At 58.7% G+C, this 19,808-nt stretch overlaps 2 long non-coding RNA genes across 3 annotated transcripts; one reads left to right on the forward strand and one right to left on the reverse strand.

Moving 5' to 3' along the window:
- The first annotated feature begins 2,445 nt into the window (after nt 1-2,445).
- LOC131418099 (uncharacterized) lies at nt 2,446-7,494 on the forward strand. Of its 2 annotated transcripts, XR_009222850.1 has the most exons (4): nt 2,446-2,581; nt 4,356-4,464; nt 5,379-5,497; nt 7,449-7,494. It is a non-coding gene; the product is annotated as an uncharacterized LOC131418099 (long non-coding RNA). The 2 variants fall into 2 exon arrangements; XR_009222849.1 differs by lacking the exon at nt 7,449-7,494 and having other exon boundaries at nt 5,379-5,702.
- Nucleotides 7,495-14,721: 7,227 nt separating this feature from the next.
- On the reverse strand, nt 14,722-19,050 carry LOC131418100 (uncharacterized). The gene is made up of 3 exons (XR_009222851.1): nt 18,152-19,050; nt 15,459-15,535; nt 14,722-15,354 (listed from the first exon to the last, which is right to left on the reverse strand). It is a non-coding gene; the product is annotated as an uncharacterized LOC131418100 (long non-coding RNA).
- Between the last annotated feature and the right edge of the window lie 758 nt (nt 19,051-19,808).

Raw genomic sequence — 19,808 nt, forward strand, 5'->3', positions numbered from 1 at the left:
TCCCTCCCCCACCACAGTGTGGGCATCATGGGGCCGCGGCCCGGGCGATGGCTCGACCACACTCAGGTTTAATGTTCTGCTGTCACCGCCTTGAAATTTGTCCTAGTTTTTGAACAAAGGCCTGCATTTCATTTTGCACTGGGCCCTGCAGATTCTGCTGCCCACTTTGTCCCACTCACGGGAGTCAGGAAAAGCCAGAGTCCCGTCGGAGGTGGAACATTCCAGGGCCGGCTGGTCAGTCCCCACTGGTTACCTTCATGTGCTCGTTGTCGGAGCCGCGGCCTCTAAGGGGGCAGGTCTGCAGCCTCTGGCTGGCTGGAGCTGGAGACCTTGGCTCCCGCTGGAGCCCCCAAGACTGGGATCGGGCCTTGCCAGGCGCACCAAGAAGACAGTCCCCCTGGAGGTCCTGCCGTCCATCTCCCCACCTCGAGGAGTTTTTCAGACCCCCTCCCCTCCCCGGTCTTGGGAAATCTCCTTCTCCGAGGGATGGCTGCACCTCCTTTGCCCTCCAAGTTCTTCCCTCCATCCACCTACCTCGGGGAGGCCCCCTGACTCCCTCCACCCCTCACACACACTGGCTCTAGAATTTCCCGTCGGTTGACCTCTCGCCCAGGGTAGAGTGGGATGGGGAGGTGTCTACACCACTCCGTTTTGGCTCACCAAATGCGGAGACAACTTTCTTTTTTGCCACCACTCTCTGCACCGCCTCCCGTCCCCCAGAGTGGAGTCCCACATCTTCCCGGATCAGCACTTGGAATTTTTTTACAGGCCCCTCGCCCCCGCACCACCCCACTCGAATCCCTGTGGTTTGGGCAGGGAAACCCCACTCTCAGATTCCAAAGGTGGACATGTGACTCGGGCCTGGCCGATCAGCTTTTTCCATCCTCCAGGCCTTAGTAATTGGTTCAGGGATGAGCACGTGACCCAAATCGATACAATCTGAATTTATTCCGGGAAACTGTTGAGAAGAAAGAATGTGACTTTCTATTGGAAGGGGAGGTGGGAGGACGTAAGCCTGGAGCTGCCAGGGGCCAACTGGAGAGGAAGACAGAGTCAGAGATGGATGACAACATCTGAGCCCCTGGATCCAGCTGTGCCTGAAACTAGACCCAGACCTTTTCAGTTACATAAAAAGTCAGTTGAGTCAGGTTTTGTGTCACTCATGACAGAAAGAGCCTTGAGCAATATATTGTCTCCCTCTGCTGCAAAGGATACTGCACAGGAGGAGAATCGACACTTGGCCCCCAAACACAGTGCCCAGGACTTGGGGAAATTCCCAAAGCTGGCCAAAGGGAGGATTTGGAAAGGGGCTCCTGCCTCTCACTGACCTTTCTTTCTAAGGTGACTTGGCCAGGAGTCCTTCCAAACAGTGTTCTTGTCATCCCGCACAGCACAGAAGAGACTGCTTCCCTTGTGGGAGGCAGAATCCTGCCCCCTGGTGCAGGCACCCTGCATAACTCCCTTCCCTCGAATGTGGGCAGGGCTGTGAATATGATGGAATATCACTCCCATGGGTAAGTTACCAATTAGCTGACTTGGAGTTCTTCAAAAGGGACATTATCCTGGGTGGGCCTGACCGAATCAGGTGAGCTCTTAAAAGGGACAGGTCCTTCTGAAATCAGAGATTGAAAGTGTGAGAGGCCTAAGGAGGGCATCACGTGGTACAGACCTCTGTGTGGCCTCCAGAAGCTGACAGCAGTCCCCAGCCAACAGCTAGCGGGACCACGGGGTCTCCATTCTGAATTTGCCAACAACTGGAGGCCAACAACTTGGAGGTGGGTCCTTCCCAGTGGAGCCCCCGGAGGAGAACACCGCCCGGCCGACAGCTTGGCTGCAGCCTGGTCAGGCCCTGAGCAGAGAACTCAGCTGAAACGCGCCGACTCCCGACCCGGGGACTCCCTGCCGTAATAAAAGGGCGTTGCTTAAGCCTCAGTCTGTGGAAATGTGTTACGCAATGTTGAAAACGAATGCACCTCCCCTCTGCCTGCCTCACTCCCTTCATTCGGGTCTCTGCTCAAATGCCACCTCCCCGAGGCCCTCCCTGGTGACCTGCGCAGGGAGGCCCCGTCCCCTCACCCTCCCGCCGCTCCCCACTCTAACCGTCTCTGTGGCTCTTCTACCTGCCGTGGCGCACACACCGCACGCCTGCTGCTTTATCCCCACCTGCCCTGTTGTTCTGTCCACGGCTGTGCACCTGGCCCAGAGCCTGGAACGTAGACACTGAACAAATGAATGAGTGAGTGACGAATGAATAAACGAACCAGCAAGTGAATGAAGAAGCACCAACTTTAATTGCCAAGAGCGCTGCCAAGTTGCAGCTCTTGCGGGGAGCAGATAAGAGTGTGGTTTCCAAAGTTCCGCTTCCTCCCAGGCAGCCGGAGCCCTCCCCGAGACCTCTGCGGCCGGCGCGACAGCCCCTCTCCAGGCGCCTGCAGAGGAGGGCCGGGGAGGGCGCGCCTGCTCCCAGCTGCAGCCCTGCTCCCGGGCCTGCAGCCCCGGCTTAGCCGCCGCTCCGGGCTCCGTCTTCTCCTCTACCAAACGGTGCGGGCCTTCCCCTGGCTCCGGGCTGTCTGAGGACCGGGTGAGCTCACACGTGCCCAGGCTGAGAACGGCCCCTCCAGTGCTCAGTGAGCGTTAGCAGGTTTCTCCAGAAAAAAATGGAGAACGGTGGTCTTCCATCAAGACCCCCCACCCTCTTCTTGGGTCTGCGGTGTATGCCGCGCCCCATCTGGGGCATGGCCAGGCCAGAGCAGGGGGCAGGGCAGGCACCAGAGCGCCCCAGGGCCCTGGGGGGAGGGCAGTGTGAGCAGTCGCGGGGTCGGTCGATGCTTCGCCTGTGGGGGGTTGCCCGGGAGGGGCCGTGGTTCCCCCCCTTCCTGCCCTGAGCAGCCCTGAGTTTCCCCACCCCCACGCCACTTCATGGAGAGGAAGCAGAAAGAGACTGAACGCCCAGGCCCCCAGCCCAGAGGGGACAGACTCACAGCCCTTTGGGGAGGGCAGAGACGAGTGCCAGGAAGAGAGGGGACCCGGGGTCCGGGGCTGCTGCGGATGGGCGCGGCTGGCCGGCCATGGGGACCCTGGGGAAGGCACACCTGCCAGGCCCGTCTCTGGCTCCTGTCCGGCAGGGACCACACCTTCCAGGGGTGGGGCGTGGCCACAGGGCCACAAGCTCATGCCAGGAGCCAGGACGGAGAGGGGCCGGGAGTGTTGCTCACAAACGGTGACGTGCGCCAGCCGCAGTCCCGTCTCTCACTGGCTTCCACCCTAGCCTCCTGCGTGCCGCCGCCTCCTTCCTCCCCCGAGCTGGCTCCCACGGCGCCGGCAGAGCAGAGGCGTCCTGGAAACGCGTGTCGACAGCACGTTGCCCCAGCAGCCCGGGTGTCTTATCTCACCGGCCGCCAGGCCCGCTGGGGGTGCCTTTCGTCACCTGCCCCCACACTGCGGGAGCTGCGCTCGGCGCCCCCGGAGGAGAACACTCCCAACCACGGCGCCAGCACACTGACCGCCGCCAAGGGAAACTTAGGGTCCGGCAACCCTCAGTGACTCCCAGGCAAGGGACGGGCTGCGCTCCTCGGGGGAGCCGCTCTCGCTCTGCCGGCCCCGAGCCTCCCTGCCTCTCTAGCCCGTGTGTCTCCCAGGAGAGACGGTCGCCACCCTGGAAGGAGCAGGGTTGATGGACAGGAGCAGCCCCTGTCCACTGACCGCCAGAGGTTGGCCGGTCATAAATCAGCCCTCAGGCCATGAGGGCAGCTGCCCGATGAGGCGGCTCATTGGCCGCAGCCACAGAGAGTGGAGAAATGGGCCTGAGGGGGAGGAAGGCACCGTGTCATTGGCAGCTGCTGGGCCGAGGTTTTGCAAAGTTTCAGGAGCGGGCTCCCTCCCTCTGCATTACATAACTCTCCGACTCTGTCAGAAGGAGGCGAGCACCTCAGCCCAACCCAGGAGTCACCTGGGGAGCCTTAAAAACGCAGATGCCTGGGCCTGCTCCAGAGATTCTAAAGCAATTGGTCTGGGGCATGGCCCGGGCATTAGGATTTTAAAAGCCCTTTGGATGACTCCAAGGGCAGCCAAGGTTGAGAACACAGGTTGCAGATCCAGGAGCAGAGCCATGGCCCATGGGCCTGAAGGCTGGACCCTACCCAACTGCAAGGACCACAGAGTCTGAAGTGTGAGCTGAGCCCTGGAGTTGTGCAGTCCACAACCTGTGCAGCTGGACACAGTAGGCTTGATGGCAGCAGGGGAGAAACTGAGCATCCAGCCCCCTTTGTTGATAAATAATGACACAGAGGTGCAGGTTCAAACCCTGGTTCAGCTGTTTGTTCGGGGAATTTATACTCAGTCCCTCCAACCCCCAGGTGTGGAGCTGATGGTCTCGGGAGGGAGACAGACAGAAAACAGAGAATCTCACAAATGAATATGTAATGAGAAGTTTGATAAGTGCATGTGACGGAAAAAATCAATAAGGTAAGTGTGGAAGGCAGAATTATAATCCCCCAAAGATGCTCACGCCCCAGTCCCCAGAACCTGTGACCGTGTTAGGTTATACAGCAGAGGCGACTGAAGGCTGAAGATGGAATTAAGGTTACTGATCAGCTGACGTTTTTTCTTTCTTATGTCACACTAGATTTTTTTTTTCTTAATTTTAAATGTTAGGTAAGCTGACATACGTGACAATTTCATATGCATAGATTGGAGGGTCTTAAAGCTCGGTGAAGTCACTTAGGCAGGAAACAAGATAAAGAAATAGGTGAGAAATTGTCAAATGAGTGAAAACACCTAAGCAAATTAGAATGACCCACTTTTGGTTTTTTTGGTCCAGGAAATTGGCCCTGAGCTGACATCTGTTGCCAATCCTGCTCTTTTTGCTGAGGAAGATTGGTCCTGGGCTCACATCTGTGCCCATCTTCCTCCATTTTGTACACGGGACGCTGCCACAGCATGGCTTGACGAGCGGTGCGTATGTCTGCACCTGGGATCTGAGACTGCGAACCCCAGGCTGCCAAAGCAGAGTGTGCGAACTTAACCACTACCCTACCGGGCCGGCCCCAGAATGACCCACTTTTAAGGGAACATTTAAAGACGGTGTCTTGTTGTTTTTTTTTTAATTTCTAGTCATTTTATTTTGTGCTTCAGTTTTTATTGAGGAAATCTTTATTTATTTTGATTGATTAATTACTTTTATTGAGGTGTCATTCACATATAACATGGTATTAGTTTCAGGTGCGCAACATAATGATTCGATGTAATGATCACCATATACTAGTTAACATCTGTCACATAAATGGTTACAAAAGTTTTTCTTTTTTCTTGTGGTGAGGACTTTGAGATCTGTTCTCTTAGCAACTTTCAAATACGTGATATGGTGTTGTTAACCGTAGTCACCACACTGGACATGAGTCCCCAGGACCTATGTATCTAAACAGCTGCTCTGATGACGAGATGATCCTGGAGTCTCCAGCTGGGTCCAAGTCATCACAGAGATCCTGAGACGTGGAAGGTAACATACGGATCACATAAGAGAAAAAGTGGGAGAGAACAGAGGGATCCAGAGGGAGAAAGACTTGGCCTGACGCCGGCTTGAAGAAGGAGGCAGGGAGCCCGGGCTGGGCGCTGAGCTCTGCGGACAGCCTGAGTGAGCAGGAAAGGGTGCCCCGAGCCTCTGGACAGGAGCGCACCTGTCCCCTTGGATTTGGCTTTATGGGCCCCGAGCAGGGCCGTGAGCCCAGCACTTCTGACCCCTGGAAGCCCTGAGCTCATAGATGGTGTTGTGTCAGGCACCACGCGTTGGTAACACGCTACGGCAGCAGCTAGAAAGCCCACACAGCCGGTTCCCAGAGGAGAGTGTGGTCTAGTTTGGGGTCAGAGGAGGCTCCTGCAGAAGCAGCCCTTAGGGTGAGACCCACAGGATGGACAACGCCGACTGGCAAAGGGCGGAGGCAGAGGGAACAGAAGCTGCGGGGGCCCTGAGGCAGGAGGAAATCCCGTAGGAGTGAGGGCAGGAAGGAAGCCCAGTGTGCCTGGAGGGCAGACCCCTGGGGCCATCACTGCACTCTCTGAGCCTCAGTTTCCTCCCCTGTGAAATGGGATTATAAGAGTACTCCCTCACTGTGAAGATGAAATGGGCCTGGGCTCCCTGGAGCAAAGTAGCTAGAAAGGTGGGCCCTACAGTCAGACCAGACCTGGGCTCAAACCCCAGCCCTTCTGGTTCCCGCCTCGGTGACCGTGGTGGGCTGCATCCCCTCTCGGGCCTCAGTTTCCCCATCTGCCAGGCTGCTGTGAGTCTTAGCTAAGAGCGTGTCAGTGATGCTCAACAAAGACTGGTTGTCATTGTCATCGCTGTCGTTAGGAGATGGGGACCCAGGGACAGACGAAACGAGCTCAGGGTCACACAGAGACCTGGTCGCTGAGCTGGGTAGGAATGAGGCTCCCGACCCGGCCTCAGCCCCGCCCAGCTTCTCAGTCCGAGGGCCATCGCCAACCAAGGCAGCGGAACTCGAGCCAGGAAGGCTGTGTGTGTTAGTGTGAGTGTGCACAGCATGTGCATGCAAAAGCATGTGGGTGAGCCAGAGAGTGTGTGCATGTAAATGCACACGTGTGAGAGTGTGCATGTGAATGTACGAGAGGGTTTGTGTGTGTGTAAGAGTAAGTGTGTGAGACTGCAGTGTCCTGCCTATAAACATGCACTCGTGTCTGTGAGTGTGTGTGACAGTGTATGTGTGTGTCGGAGGGTGTGCAACTGGATGTGTATGTAAATGTGCATCTGTGAGATGTGAGCATGCATGGGTGTGTGAACATGCTTGGTGGTGCTGATGAAATGACATGGCCTGGGCAACAGATGGACAGTGGTCAGGGAGTCAGCCCGGCCTCCCTGGGAGGGGGAACAATATTTACCAAAAGGCTCCTGGCCCCGGCGGGTTTCCTGCAGCTGCAGGTCATCGTTTTGGGCAGTGTCTCTTCAGAGAGCAGTGACCCTCTGGGACGTGTTTCACAGGGATGGGGGGGCAGGAAGTACTCCTTCCCCTTGAGGCATCGTGACAGCTCCTCGAGGCATCGTGACAGCTTCTGTTCTGAGCACTTATCTGTACCGGGCTCTCTGCTGGTGACTCCACATACCGCACCTCACTTAGTTCTCACAACAGCCATATTACTCGCATGTGACAAATGAGGACACGAGGCCCCACGAGCTCCATGGGTGCCAATGCGGTACAGTAATTAAAAAAAATAAGACCCCAATTCTGCGTCCCTCCCTGTACTCAGAACCCTTTGCAAAGCGACTTTGCAGCTGCACCATTGAGAGGCCGTGCGTATTTCCCCACCTCGTGAATCTGGGTTGGTCTTGTAACCTGCTTTAGCAACAGAATCGCTGGAAGTGATGTTGTGCCAAATCGAAGCTCGGGCCTCCAGCAGCTGTGCCTGCTTCTGCTCTCCCTCTTCCCCATCTCCACCAGGAGAACAAGCCTGCCACAGAATGAGAGACACATGACCCAGTTGTCCTAGCCACTCACAGAAACAGAGCCTCCACTGGCCCAGCAGCTGACCACAATGCATGAGGGACCCCAGCTCAGACCAGAAGAACCGTCCAGCTGATGGTTCAGGCTAAACTGTCAACTCACTGAATCATGGCGTTTGGAGCAGCTAAGTTTTGGGATCGTTTGTTACACAGCAATAGCTAACTGATACACCCATAATCATACAACTGTTAAAGTCAAGTTTCCAACCCAGGTTTGTTTGACTCCAGAATCCATGCTCTCAACCCCTGTATTCTGTCACCTCCCAGAGGGGAAATGAAGATGACAGTCCAAAGCTGCTAAATACCTTACTCTGGCCGCCCAAACTCCAGCCTGTATCTTCTGGGGAGCGTGCCTAGCCGCTGCTGTCTCCCACCTGAGAGCTGGCTCTTTCGCCCCTCCTCTTCCCAGTGTCCGGGGGGCACAGAGCCCTGGCTGCAGCTTTGGATCCCCCCGTGCCTCCACTTCGATCAGCACCATGCCTGCTCGTTTGCAAAGCTCGTTCAGAGTGCTGGCAGAACAGACCCAAGGTTTCCACACCTACAGATCAGCAGCCGTGACAAAAACCAGCTGCAAGGTTTAAAAATAGCCTCCCCAGGCTGCCAGAGATGCCAGGCCCCAGGCTGGGGGGAGAATCCAGCCCCAAGAGGGGGCACCCTCTGCAGGGAGCAGTAACCACCGCCACAGGCCCAGGAGACCCCCGGGCAGGGCCCCGAGGCTTGCCGAGAGCTTGGCCAAGCCTGAGTCCCTGGGAGCTATAGCCCCTCGGAGATGCGTGGATGGAGCGTAAGACGAGGCAGGGTCCAGAAGGTCCCCCAAAGTGGGGCCTCCATCCTGCCCGCTTGTCAAGTCTCTTTCTCTTTTCCCCTCCCCTGGCCCATCTCTCTCCTCTTCCCTCTTCCTCCATCACATCTGTGATTAAAGATCGGGCCGTGGAGGGACACGACCCTCGTTGTACCCTCACAAGCTGTGTGATCTTAAGCGGGTGACTTCCACCCATGAGCCTCAGTTTCCTCATCTGTCAAATGGGGCCCCTGCCTTGCTGGGTGGCCCTAAGGGTCCACAGGACAGAGCAAGTGACGAGCTGAGTCCAGCCACCAGCAAACCAGCGAGCGCCCCTCCACTCACTTCCTCAGAGAAGGCTGACGTGATGACGACCCCCCTCCGCTCGTGCGCTCCGCAGCCCCTCACCCTGCTCTGGGCCCCCAGGCATCTCCCTGCTCCCTCAGGCCCCGGACGGCCCCCCGCGGCCTGAGGACAGACGAGGCCGTCTCCGAACCAGGGGCCTGTTGCGCCGGATTCCACCTGCTGCGCAGCCCTACTGCCCTGACTGGTCCCACGCCTGGCTCGCAGAGGGAGCCGGCCAGGCACGCTGCCACGGCCGCCCATCAACGCGCCAGCCCGTGGGGCGGCTGTCCCAGCGCCGAGAGTGGTGTGCGGCACGTGGCGGGGCTCAGTGCGTGTTGTTGAGAGACTGAAGGAACCAGTGAGACTCCTGTGGTCCCCATTCCACAGACGAGAAACCGAGGCTCCAAGAGGTGGGCTGGCATGTAGCAGAACATGACTCTCAGAGAGTGAGGGAACCCAGGCTTGGGGGAGCAAAAGGTCCCACCAAGGTCCCAGAGGTGGGATTTGAACCCAGTTTCACTGGCACCAAAGCCTGAGTCTTAACCACCAACGATGCCTCATTCTCCCATCTCTTCTAGCCGGCTCCTGCCGTCAGCATCCTCGCAGGTCAAAGCCTGTCACACACATGCTGTGTGGCCTTAGGTAACTCACATAACCTCTCTGAGCCTCGGTTTCTGCACTGGTAAAACAGAAAACAGACCTAGCTGCACTCAGGCAGAATTTCCTCAGCTCATTTTTCCTCTGGTTTCTCAGCATCTAGCACCTGCTCTGGCATGCAGGCCGTGCCAATAAATCCTTGTTGATTAATGAACTGAAAGGACAAGTTTACTTTAGAGGTTAAGTCTGCCCAGAAGCTCTCTGGTTGGTTGTCTCTGGGAGCATATTCCTTCTCTCTCCACTTTAAAGAAAGAGAAACTGCGAAAGGCAGAAGATGCTCGGGCGCGTGGTTTATGCCAGAGAGACGAGGGGAGTCCCCATCTGCAGACCACCCCCGCCGGCCCCCGGAGAAAGGACCTTTTTCCTACATCAAAAAAGAGGCGCATGAATGGGAGTCACCAGGCTTCCTGTTAAAATGAAACGTCGAAGGCCTGGACGTCGCCATGGTTATGATCTGGCCCCTGGTCTGGTGCGTCGGCTGAAAATGTGCTGCTTTCCTCCACCTGCACGGAAAGGTGTTCGTCCCTTCTGTTCCAGCGCTGTGCCAGGCTCTGGGAGACCCCGCTGAACCAGCCAAGCCCAGCCCCACCCTGAGGGAGCTCAGAGCTCGGGCTGGGGGGTGCGATCCAGAATGTTCTGAGCGGAATCCCGGAGGTTCCAGCAGAACAGCCACAAGTTCCAGTGGGCACGTCCAAGCGCCTGGGTGGGTGGTTTCTGGAGATCACAGAGAACCTTCCAGCAGAGTGTACCCCTAGGGCCAGGGTCAAAGCTGGCAGCCGTCTGGGGAGCCCCAAGCCCTTGCAGGAGCCCCCAGGGAGCAGCCTCCTCTTCCAGCCCCTCCTGCCCCCACCTCCCGGGTTCACCAGCTCTGCCCAGGCTGCCCGTCCAGTGGAGCCAATTCCGGCCACCCAGCGGGTGTCCCGGGCGCGGACGCCCTCGCCCACGGCGTCCTGCCAGACTGGCTGAAAGCAGGGGCTGCACCAACTCGTGGCCTCTGGTCCGTGGGAACGACCCTCAGCCTGGGCTTCAATCAAGGGGCCGGGAGAGCACTTTTACTGGGGGCCGTGTGTCCTGACATGGGTGCCTGGCTGCTCCTGTGACTGGGGGCTGCGGGTCACCTTTGTAGACTTTCCAGACCTTCCTGCCGATCCCACCACCGTTGCCGGGCTGGAGGGTCCAGCGGGCCTGGCCCAGGTCACACACACCCAAGGGAGAGGGAGGGGACAGGGTCTGGACAGTTGCATGGGGTCCCCCACGCTCAGAAGGCCCCCCTCCGCCTGGTTTAATTCTCTGCTCTCGCCGTCTTGAAAGTCTTGATACTCTTTAAACGCGGGGTTGTGCATTTTCATTTTGCACTAGGGCCCTAATTCTGCAGCCTGTCCTGGGAGACGGGCCCCACCCCCCTGAGATTCCCAGAACTCATGAAAAGCCTTCAGAAACGGGCAGCAGCAGAACCCACAAATACCCCCCACACCCTGATGCCCACACTGGGGCCCGGGCACCTACACTCCTGCATACGCTCGCCTCACACAGCTGCACTCCAGGGCTCCCCGGTGCCCCACAGTCACACACATGTGTGTTTACGCATTCAAGGGCTGGTCACCCCCAGCCACGGGATTCCTGCTCTGGGAGTGGCTCAGGAGACCTCAAAATGCCACCCAGCGTCCTCGGGCTAACAAGAAAGCAAGGAGGCTGTGAAAAGCTGCCGAGGGGTGTCAGGGACAGGAGGAGTGCCCCTGCCTCCCCCGGTCTCCCAGGAAACAAGGGATGTCATCCCCGGCCCAGGATCCCACTTAACCCTCCAACGGCTCTCTGCAGAGCCCTCCACACCTTACCCACTGGACTCCTGCAGCCGCCCCTGACATCGGGTTTGTATTATACCCATTTTAAGGACAGCAAAACTGAGGCTCCAAAAAGCAAAGCAGCTGGCTGGAACCAAGGCAGGCAGACCCGAGAGCTCCAAGCCCTTCAGTGGCTCCTGAGATGTGACAAACCCCTGTTCCATCTCGCCCGCCACAGGCTTGGCCCTCCCGTTCCTCACCTGCACCCGGTTTGTTCCCCAGGTGGGGCTCAAGCTGGGTCGTAGGGGTGGGGTCTTCACACACACCCCCCACCGCAGGCACAGGTGGGGGGCAGGTCACTGCCCAGGGCCCCCCCAGGACTCTAGAGAGCACTGAGCCCCTTGGCCAGCCCTGCCCTTTGACCCCACGGACCAGGAGCCGGGAGGGGCTGACGGTGTGACTGGTGACCGCGGATGATGTCCAGCAGCAGGACATCCCCGGGGGCGTGGGAGCAAGTGTGGGTGTGCGCATTGCGGGGCCGGGCAGCTCGTCCCTTGGGCCCAGTCGGGGCCCCTGGGGCTGCGGCAGGAGATCCAGGAATCTTTCTGCACCTGCCTTCTCTCGAGATTCTAAATGCAGCGTTCTGAAGGTTCCAACTGGAACATTCCAAAAATTCTCCGCGGAGGCTCCCCTCCCGGGCATGCCGCACAGCCCACCGCTGCCCCTCAGGGCTGGCCCTCCTCGGAGCCGCGGGGACGGCACGTCACAGGGCCAGCTGGCGGGGGCGCAGGAGGGGACGGGCGGGCAGGCCCGCCGCCCACCCCCCGGCCTGAGCCGGTCCAGGCCCCGCTGCGCCGGCCTTATTTGGTAAGAGGCCGCCGGCCCGCCGCCCGGGCCCGAGCTGACGGAGCGGGAGGCCCCGGGAGGCCCCGGCAGGCCGAGCGCCCGCGCCCGCCCACCCGGCCTCCTCGCCGGCCCTCTGGCCGGAGGCTGGCGGATCTGGAAGCGCGCGATCCCGGGGGTCAGGCCCAGGCCGCGGCAGCCTCCTGGGAGCCCGGCCCGCGGTGGAGAGGGCTTCCCCGGCTTTTGCCTATATATGGCCGAGGAGCGGCAGCGCTGGGACAGGCCCGCGGGCCCCGGAGGTATCGTCTTAAGAGGGTGTTTGGCAGCGGGCAGCGAGGCCTCGGATTCTTGTGAAAACCTGGCAGGGAGATTGTTTGACAGCTCTGACAATGCGCTCGAGTCTCCGGGGAGCCTGGCCCGGGGCCGCGGGCATGTGAGCGTCGGCTGCTGCCCGGCCGCGCTCCTGCGGGAGGAGGAGAGGTGCGCGCTGGGCGCCCGGGCCCCGGAGAGGCAGCAGGCCCCGGCTGCCAGCGCGGGGTGATGGGGCAGGGACGAGCCCTCGGGGCCTCGGTCTCCTGATCTGCGCGTCGTGTGTGTGCGGTGGTGCCCACCGCACCACGGAGGTCCTGGGGGTGCAGGGAGGAAGGTGGTGTGGGGGCGCACGTGGGCTCCCTGTCGGCAGGGCCGCCAGTCCCCCGGTCCTGCTATGTGTCCTGACTTGTCTGTCTTTGTCACTTCGTCCACGCCTCACAAACACCCAGGAGCTGGATGCTCCGCTCATCCCTGCTGACCGGTGAGGAAACTGAGGCTCAGAGAAGGAACAGGACTTCAGACCCCGGGCTCTTTCTCCAGCCCAGTGGAACCTCCGCAGGCCAAAATTCATTCATTCATCCATCATCCACTCGACAAACGTGCTGTGCTCCACTCTGAGGCCTGGGGCAACCACAGTGAACCAGCTAAGAAATGACATGTCCCCAAGAAGACAAACATCCCTTCAAATAAGGTAGACAGGGAGGCCTCTCTGTGCAGACGACCATTAAGCTGAGCCCCAATGCTGAGAAGGAGCCAGCCCCAGGAGAGACGGACTGCAGAGGAAACAGCACATGCAAAGGCCCTGAGGCAGAAGGGAGATCTGGTCGGGTCTAGGCCAGCCAGGAGGCCAGCATGGCTGGAGCAGAGTGAGAAGAGGGGAGCTTAAGATGCACTCAGGGATCACAGGGGCAGATCAGAGGAGCTTCGAGGTCACCGGCGGGTTGGCCTTTATTCTACGAGTGGTGGGCAGCCGGGTTTTAAGCAGAGATCTAATAACACGATCACACGTGCTCTCCTGCACAGCTGTCTACCCTCTGCCGAGCGCTGTGTGCTTGCTTTCTCATCTGATTCCCCAGCGTCCCTGTGAGGGGAGTGGAATCTCAGCCCCATTTTACAGACGAGGAACCTGAGGCTCCGAGAGCTGAGACGACTGCTTGAATCGTGAATACGGGGCGGGGCGGGGATTCTGCACTCGGCTCTGCCTGATGTTGGAGCCGGGCCCAGGACAGAACCGTGCGGGCAGCAGGGCTGAGGGGAGCAGCGCAGCGTCCTTGGCGTGGCTGACCCTGTCCCCTCCAGCACGGTGCCCCGCAGAGTGGGTGACCCACTTGCCCCGGGTTGCCCGGGACTCTCCCGGGTTTAGGCCTGCAAGTCCCGCGTCCTGGGAAACGCCTCAGTCCCGAGCAGACCGGGAGGGTTAGTCACCCCCGCAGGTGGCCCAGCCCCCCAGGAGCTCAGAGAGAGGGGAGTGGACGGCCGGTGGCCTTCCGTGACGAATCGTCCCCACCTGCACGCCTGGGCCCGTGCCCACCTCCACCCAGCCCGGGAAGGGGCCGGAGAGGAAAGCAAACAGCAACCTGCGCGGGGCCCGCCGCAGCCCCCTCCCGTGCCCGGGTGACAGCCAGCGACCGCAGGACAAAGGCAGGGCGGGGCCGCCTGCCACGGAAGCAGAGAGGGAGCAGGCCCGGGACCTGGCCGAGCAGGGAGGGCTCATCCCCCGGGTGGAACCTCAGAGTCACGCGGGCCTGCCCGTGAATCCAGAGGCTGCGTGACCTTGAGTGTCTTCTGGGCCTCAGCTGCCCCACCTATTAAATGGGAGAGCGACGTTAGCCAGCAATAGCCAGAGGTTTGCGGGATGCCAGGCTCTGTTTAGAGCGGTGCCAACCGTCGCCTCCTGGAATGCTCAGGGCACCGTTGGAAGGAAGAGCTGTTCACTCTGTGCAGACAAGGAGCAAAGCCCAGGGAGGTTGAGACAGCCGCCTCAGGTCACACAGCTGGGAACAGTAGAGCAAGGATTGGAGCCTAGAAACATCTGCTCCAGAGCCCTGCCCAGCGCAGGAGGCAGCGCTCTGCAGGGGTGGTGTGCAAGGGCTCTGGGGTCAGCCCCTGAGGGCCCAACTCAGCTCCCTGGCCTGTAGGTCCCTGTGACCCTGAGCAAGTTGCTGGACCTTTCTGGGCCTGTTCCGCACCCGTAAAGTGGGGATAACGACGGTACCCACGTCGTAGGTTCGTCATTTACGTCACAAATTTATATGAGGCTTCTACGCTGTGCAGCGACTGTTTTAGACACTGAAGATACAGCAGAGAACAAAACACACAGAAATCCTGCCTAGAGTTTATTCTGGGCGGGAGGATGAAGCTCCGAAGCACAGACCTCTGTCGGGGGAGGGAATAGGGAGTGAAGGTGGGGCTCCCTTTGGTGGGGAGCACATAGCAGACTCTTCCAGGAGGGGACATTTGAGCAGAACCTGAATGAAGTGAGGGAGCAAGCTGTTCAGATTTCTGGGAGAAGGGCATTTCGGGCCGAGGGAACAGCCAGTGCAAAGGCCCTGAGGCAGGATGAGGTTGGGGGTGTTTTAGAAACAACAAGTGGCGGGAGCAGAGGAAGCGGTGGCGAGGTGGGGGGGAGGGAGAGGTGGGCAGGCTCCGGTTGTGCAGGGATGAGGAGCTGCTGGATGGTTCCAAGCAGAGCGAGGACAGGATGGCGCTAAGTTTTTAAAGGATCTGTCTCACTGCGTGTGGGCAGGAGACCGAGAGGGGCCACCAGGAGGAGGCAGCAATCCCGACAGGAAGTGGTGGTGGCTTGGGTGCTGGGAGCAGGGCAGGTGGGGAGAAGGCCAGATTCGGGAGGTATTTTCAGGGCAGAGCCAACAGCTTTCGCTGAGGGATTGGCTGTGTGGGGGCAGAGGAGGCGGAGCAGAGGGAGGAATTCAGGGCCATCGGGAGGATTCAGTGAGTTACCACCTGGGGAGTTCTTCCTGCTCACAGGGCCCGGCCGCAGTGACTCTGGAACCTGAGCTCCTCACATCGTCGGTAACGTGACACTTTCTCCCCTGAGCCGCGTCTCAGGGGCTGTTATGGCGACTGAGGGGGATGAGGTGTGAAGCGTTCAGCCCAGTGCCCGGCTGGTTGACAAGGACCGTGGTTACTACAGGGCGGGGTCCCCACCCAGGCCGTCCTCTCACTGTCTCTCCCCGCTGAGCTCCGGAAAGGGGGACAGGTCACCCACCTGTCCTCAGATCCAGCCGCTCCGGCGTGGTCTGGCCGGTCATGTGACCCGGGCCTCCGTGAGAACACTCTGGATCCCTGTGAGGGTGGACAGCGTGTCTGGCCATTCCCGCCCCACCCCCCCAGACATGGAGACAAACCCCTGCCCCCCGTGCGCCAGGCCTGGACAGTTTTTTTTTTCCTGAAGTCTCTATGGCCTGGCAGTGAGGCTCCACGGTCCAGACACGCACTGGAGTTTTCCTCTGTGAAATCATTTGGGGTGCAGGTGACCCCCAGAGGAGGACTCAGGACCAACCATCTGAGCCCCTTCTCTTGGACACGCAAATAGTGTTATGCTACCTGCCGTGGCCCCAATGGCTCCCCATTGCCCTTGAGATAAAAACAACCCTATCAGGGCCCATGAGGCCCTGCACGGTCTAGCCTCCAGCCTCTCCCTCACCACACTTCCCTCACACTCCGCTCTCCAGCCCCTCTGGCCCCTGCCACACTCACTCTTGGCTGCCCTCTCAAAGCCACTCCCCATTTCCTCCTTGCTACCAAAACACCAGTTTTGGACCAGCAGCATGCCCTGCGCCTAGGGATGAATCATGATTGGCCTAGTCATAGCTGTCCCATTGCCCTCTGCCAGATACTTGCTTTCCCAACCTCCTTTGCAGCTAGTAGCAGCCATGTGACCCAGTTCTAGTCAATGAGACATAAGCCTTCTCCCTGCTGACCTGCTTGTGCTGCCACTGTGAGGTCAAGAGGCTGGAGCAGTGGCAGCCATTTTGTGACCAGGAAGCAACTGGTAAAAAGACTAAAAGCTAACATGCTAAGGTGACTGAGCAGAAGTGTGGAAGGGACCTGGGTCCTTCGTGAATGCAAAGAAGAGTCGGGGGACAGGAGCGTGGCTTCCATGCTCTCCAACTACTGTCCAACCGCCCCAAAATGAACCCCAGAGTGACAGGCACAGGAAACACTCCTCCAGGCAAGCCAGGCTCCTTGGAGGAGAGAGTTGTTAGGATGTCCCAGCTGAGCTGACAAATGCCGACCTAGGACCAAAAGCACCTTCCGGTCACACATGGGGATTCGGGTTGAAGGAGGGTGCTCCCAGGGCAGGGGTCCTGGCCGGGATGAGGGGAGCCAGACCCCCCGAGGGAGGCAGGATGGCACCTCGCTCAGGAGGCCTCCGTTTGGGGGCCTTGGAGAATTATGAGGAGGGCAAGGACCCGGGGACCCCCAGGGAAGGCCTCCCTCTAGCTTCCTTTCCTTTCACGGCCCTCAGCAAGTAAACTAACAACCATCGAATGAATGAAAGAACTTGAGCACTTGTGTGCCAGTCACTATCAGATTTAACCTTCCACCGACCTGGGAGGCAGTTACTGCTACAGAGAGAGACTGAGTAGTGCCTTCTAGAGACAGCCTGTGGGGAAACTGAGGCTCAGAGAGCTTCTGTGACTCACTGTGGCCAGGCAGTATGGGCTTTGCAACCAGAAGAGCTGGGTTTGAGTCCTAGCTTTGGCCCTGCTGGCTGTGTGACCTGGGGCAAGTGGCTGACCCTCTCTGAGCCTCAACCCACTCATATGCATCACAGAGAGGAAGATAATGGTCTGCAGAGGGCTCCTGAGGGGTGAGAGAGGGTGTCCACCGAGTGCCTACCCCAGAGAACACGGTCTACACCAGGGGTCAGCAAACTGAGGGCCAAATCTGGCCCAACACCTGAATTTATGTAAAGTTTATTGGCACCCCGGCCACCCCCATTCGTCTCTGTGCTGTCTACGGCTGCATTTGCACCACAACTGCAGAGCCGAGTCATTGCCCCGGAGACGGTGCGGCCCAAAGGGCAGAGGGCATTTACTGTCTGTCCAGATAGAAAGGTTGCTCTACACTCTCGCCCAGCCGAGTGGGGTCCACGGCCTGGCAGCATCAGCGCCGGGGGTTAGAAATGCAGGATCTCAGGCCCCCACTGGCATCAGAGCCATTTTACCCAGACGGCCGAGGCAAGGAAGGTCTGGCTGGAAAACAGCAGGTCTGCGCTGGGCAGGGTCGGGGGGTGGCCAGCTGGGGGGAAGAGGGACGAGGTTGAGGGAGGGAGCTCCAGGCCAGGTTCCCTCAGGTTCCCTCAGTGCTCACTGGAACCACCCAGGGAGCTGCCACATACGCCAGCGCCCGCCAGGCCCCAGCCCCGTGATGCTGATTTAATTGGTCCGGGCGGGGACACGAGGGGCAGCTTGTGAAAGCCTCTTGGTGACTCTAATGAGCGGACAAGGTAAGAACTGGTGCATCGGGCTAACGAAGGAGGGGAAAGTTGGGGAAGTGAGAGCCGCCCAGGGCAGCCACCCCTCCCCAGAAGGAAACCCTCATGTCAAGAGGGCAATGGCAGAGATTTGCACTGGATCTGTAAGGATGCTTCCTGGGCTGGACTTGGGAGGACGGAGAAGGAGGGAAGAGGAGAGAGAAAGGAGGAAGGGGACGGGAGGTCAAAGGTCCCAGAGACTCAAGAATCAGCCCCCCAGACACCAGGACTGAGGAGGCGCCAGGAGGGGAGGGGCCAGTGACACCCACACCATCCGGGCCATCTTGCTAATCTTGCCAGGGGTCAAGGGCCCTTGTCTGCAGGTCCCAAACTTCAGACCCTCGGGGGCCCCCTCTATGATTCTGACCATTTCCATCTGATCTATCATTTGCTTCATATTTTTATTTAAAATGACTCACCTTATTTTTTTACTTAAGTTTATTTTAAAAGGAAATTCTCTATCATCCATGTAAATGGAAAACCAGTATCACTTGCCACTAAGAGAAGATAACTCTGAAAGTGAGCACAGGGAAGACAAATCGTGTTATTAAATGCTGTTGCCCGCCCACGGCTCTGAGCCAGAGGCCTGGTCTCTCTCTCTAAAAAGGGGGGGTGAGCAGTGGAGGAGGGCGGGGGACCAGCCATAAAGACAAGTAAGGACCAAGCTGAATGCAGAAGGATAGAAAAATTGCTGAAAAGGAACGGCCTTCTCGCTGTGCCCCACGCCTGCCCCACGCAGAGCGTCCTGGCAGCTACAGCGGCCTGGGTCCCACGTTTCCGACATGCTTTTCTAGGTCAACCCAATCTTTAGAGATGGGGAGCCCGGGGCCCCAGGAACAGGAGCCACTGTTCCCTGAGAGTTCGCGACGTGTTAACACTCACACCAGCATCGGATGTGCCACTGGGGTGTGTCCCTTCCTGTCCTCTTCTCAGAGGCAGAGGATCTCCAAGCTCTGCCCCGTACCAACAGCATCTCCAAAAGTTCACAACCTCCTTGAAGCAGCAGGTGCCTGGAGCCGTCGCTCTCCTTCCAGCGCCTCCCACCACGAGGCCACAGGCGCTTCTGCCCAGAGAGAAACACGGGGGTTTGGGGTGTCGGTTCAACTGCTCAGCAACCATCAAGGCGGCGTGAAGGGTGTGGGCTCGGCTCCCGGGGCAAACACAGAGCGTGCGCGGCTGGGTCGGTGGGCTGGGCCCGGCCGCCTCGAGCCCAGCCACCAAGGGCGGGTCTCCGGGACGGTGGCTCGCCCGCATTCCAGAGCCGCAGGCCGGGGCATGCCTGCCGGGCAGCGGCGCGGATTCACTGCCAGGCAGAGCAGACAGCAGCCCTTTTGTCTTCAGGTCGCGTCCTGGTGACAGCACACCCCCCGGAGCTTCAGGTCACTTCTCTCTGGTGGACAATTCTGCCTTCACGTTACAGAGCAGTAGCGTGGGGCGGAGACACTCCCCCACAAGTTTCGGGTGGTGCAGCCTGGGTTCAAGCCTCAGCTCTGCCGCTTACCACCCGGGGGCTGAGGAGGAAGGGCCGACTCCGCGGGCCTCCAGGTCCTCATCTGTGAAATGCGGGCTCACAAAACACACGCCTGGCAGAGCGGTTGTAAGGACTGAAGAGGTAATCGTGTTCAGCATTTCAAATAGTGTGAGCACTCCACAAATGCTAGCACAGGGCATCTGGGGTTTTGTTTTTTTGTTTTTTCCATCTCCCACTTTCAAATAATGCCACCAGGAATGTTTCTGTCCCTGAGGACAAAAACATGTTGCCAAAAGATGAAATGCTGGGTTGGAGGGTGTGTGCCATTTCACAGCCCTTGTTTCATGCAGACAGATTGATCTTCAAAACCTGAATCTGATCTTCAAAGCTGATGTTTCGTTTTCCCTGCATCCCGGCCAGCACTGGGTTTTATCATTTTATTTATTTATTTATTTATTTTTATTTTTTTGTTTATTGCAGTAACATTGGTTTATAACATTGTAAAAGTTTCAGGTGTACATCATTGTACTTCTATTTCTGCATAGATTACATCATGTTCACCACCAAAATACTAATTACAATCCATCACCACACACATGTACCGA

The sequence above is a fragment of the Diceros bicornis genome, chromosome 19 (assembly GCF_020826845.1).
Source record: "Diceros bicornis minor isolate mBicDic1 chromosome 19, mDicBic1.mat.cur, whole genome shotgun sequence".
Taxonomy (NCBI): Eukaryota; Metazoa; Chordata; class Mammalia; order Perissodactyla; family Rhinocerotidae; genus Diceros; species Diceros bicornis.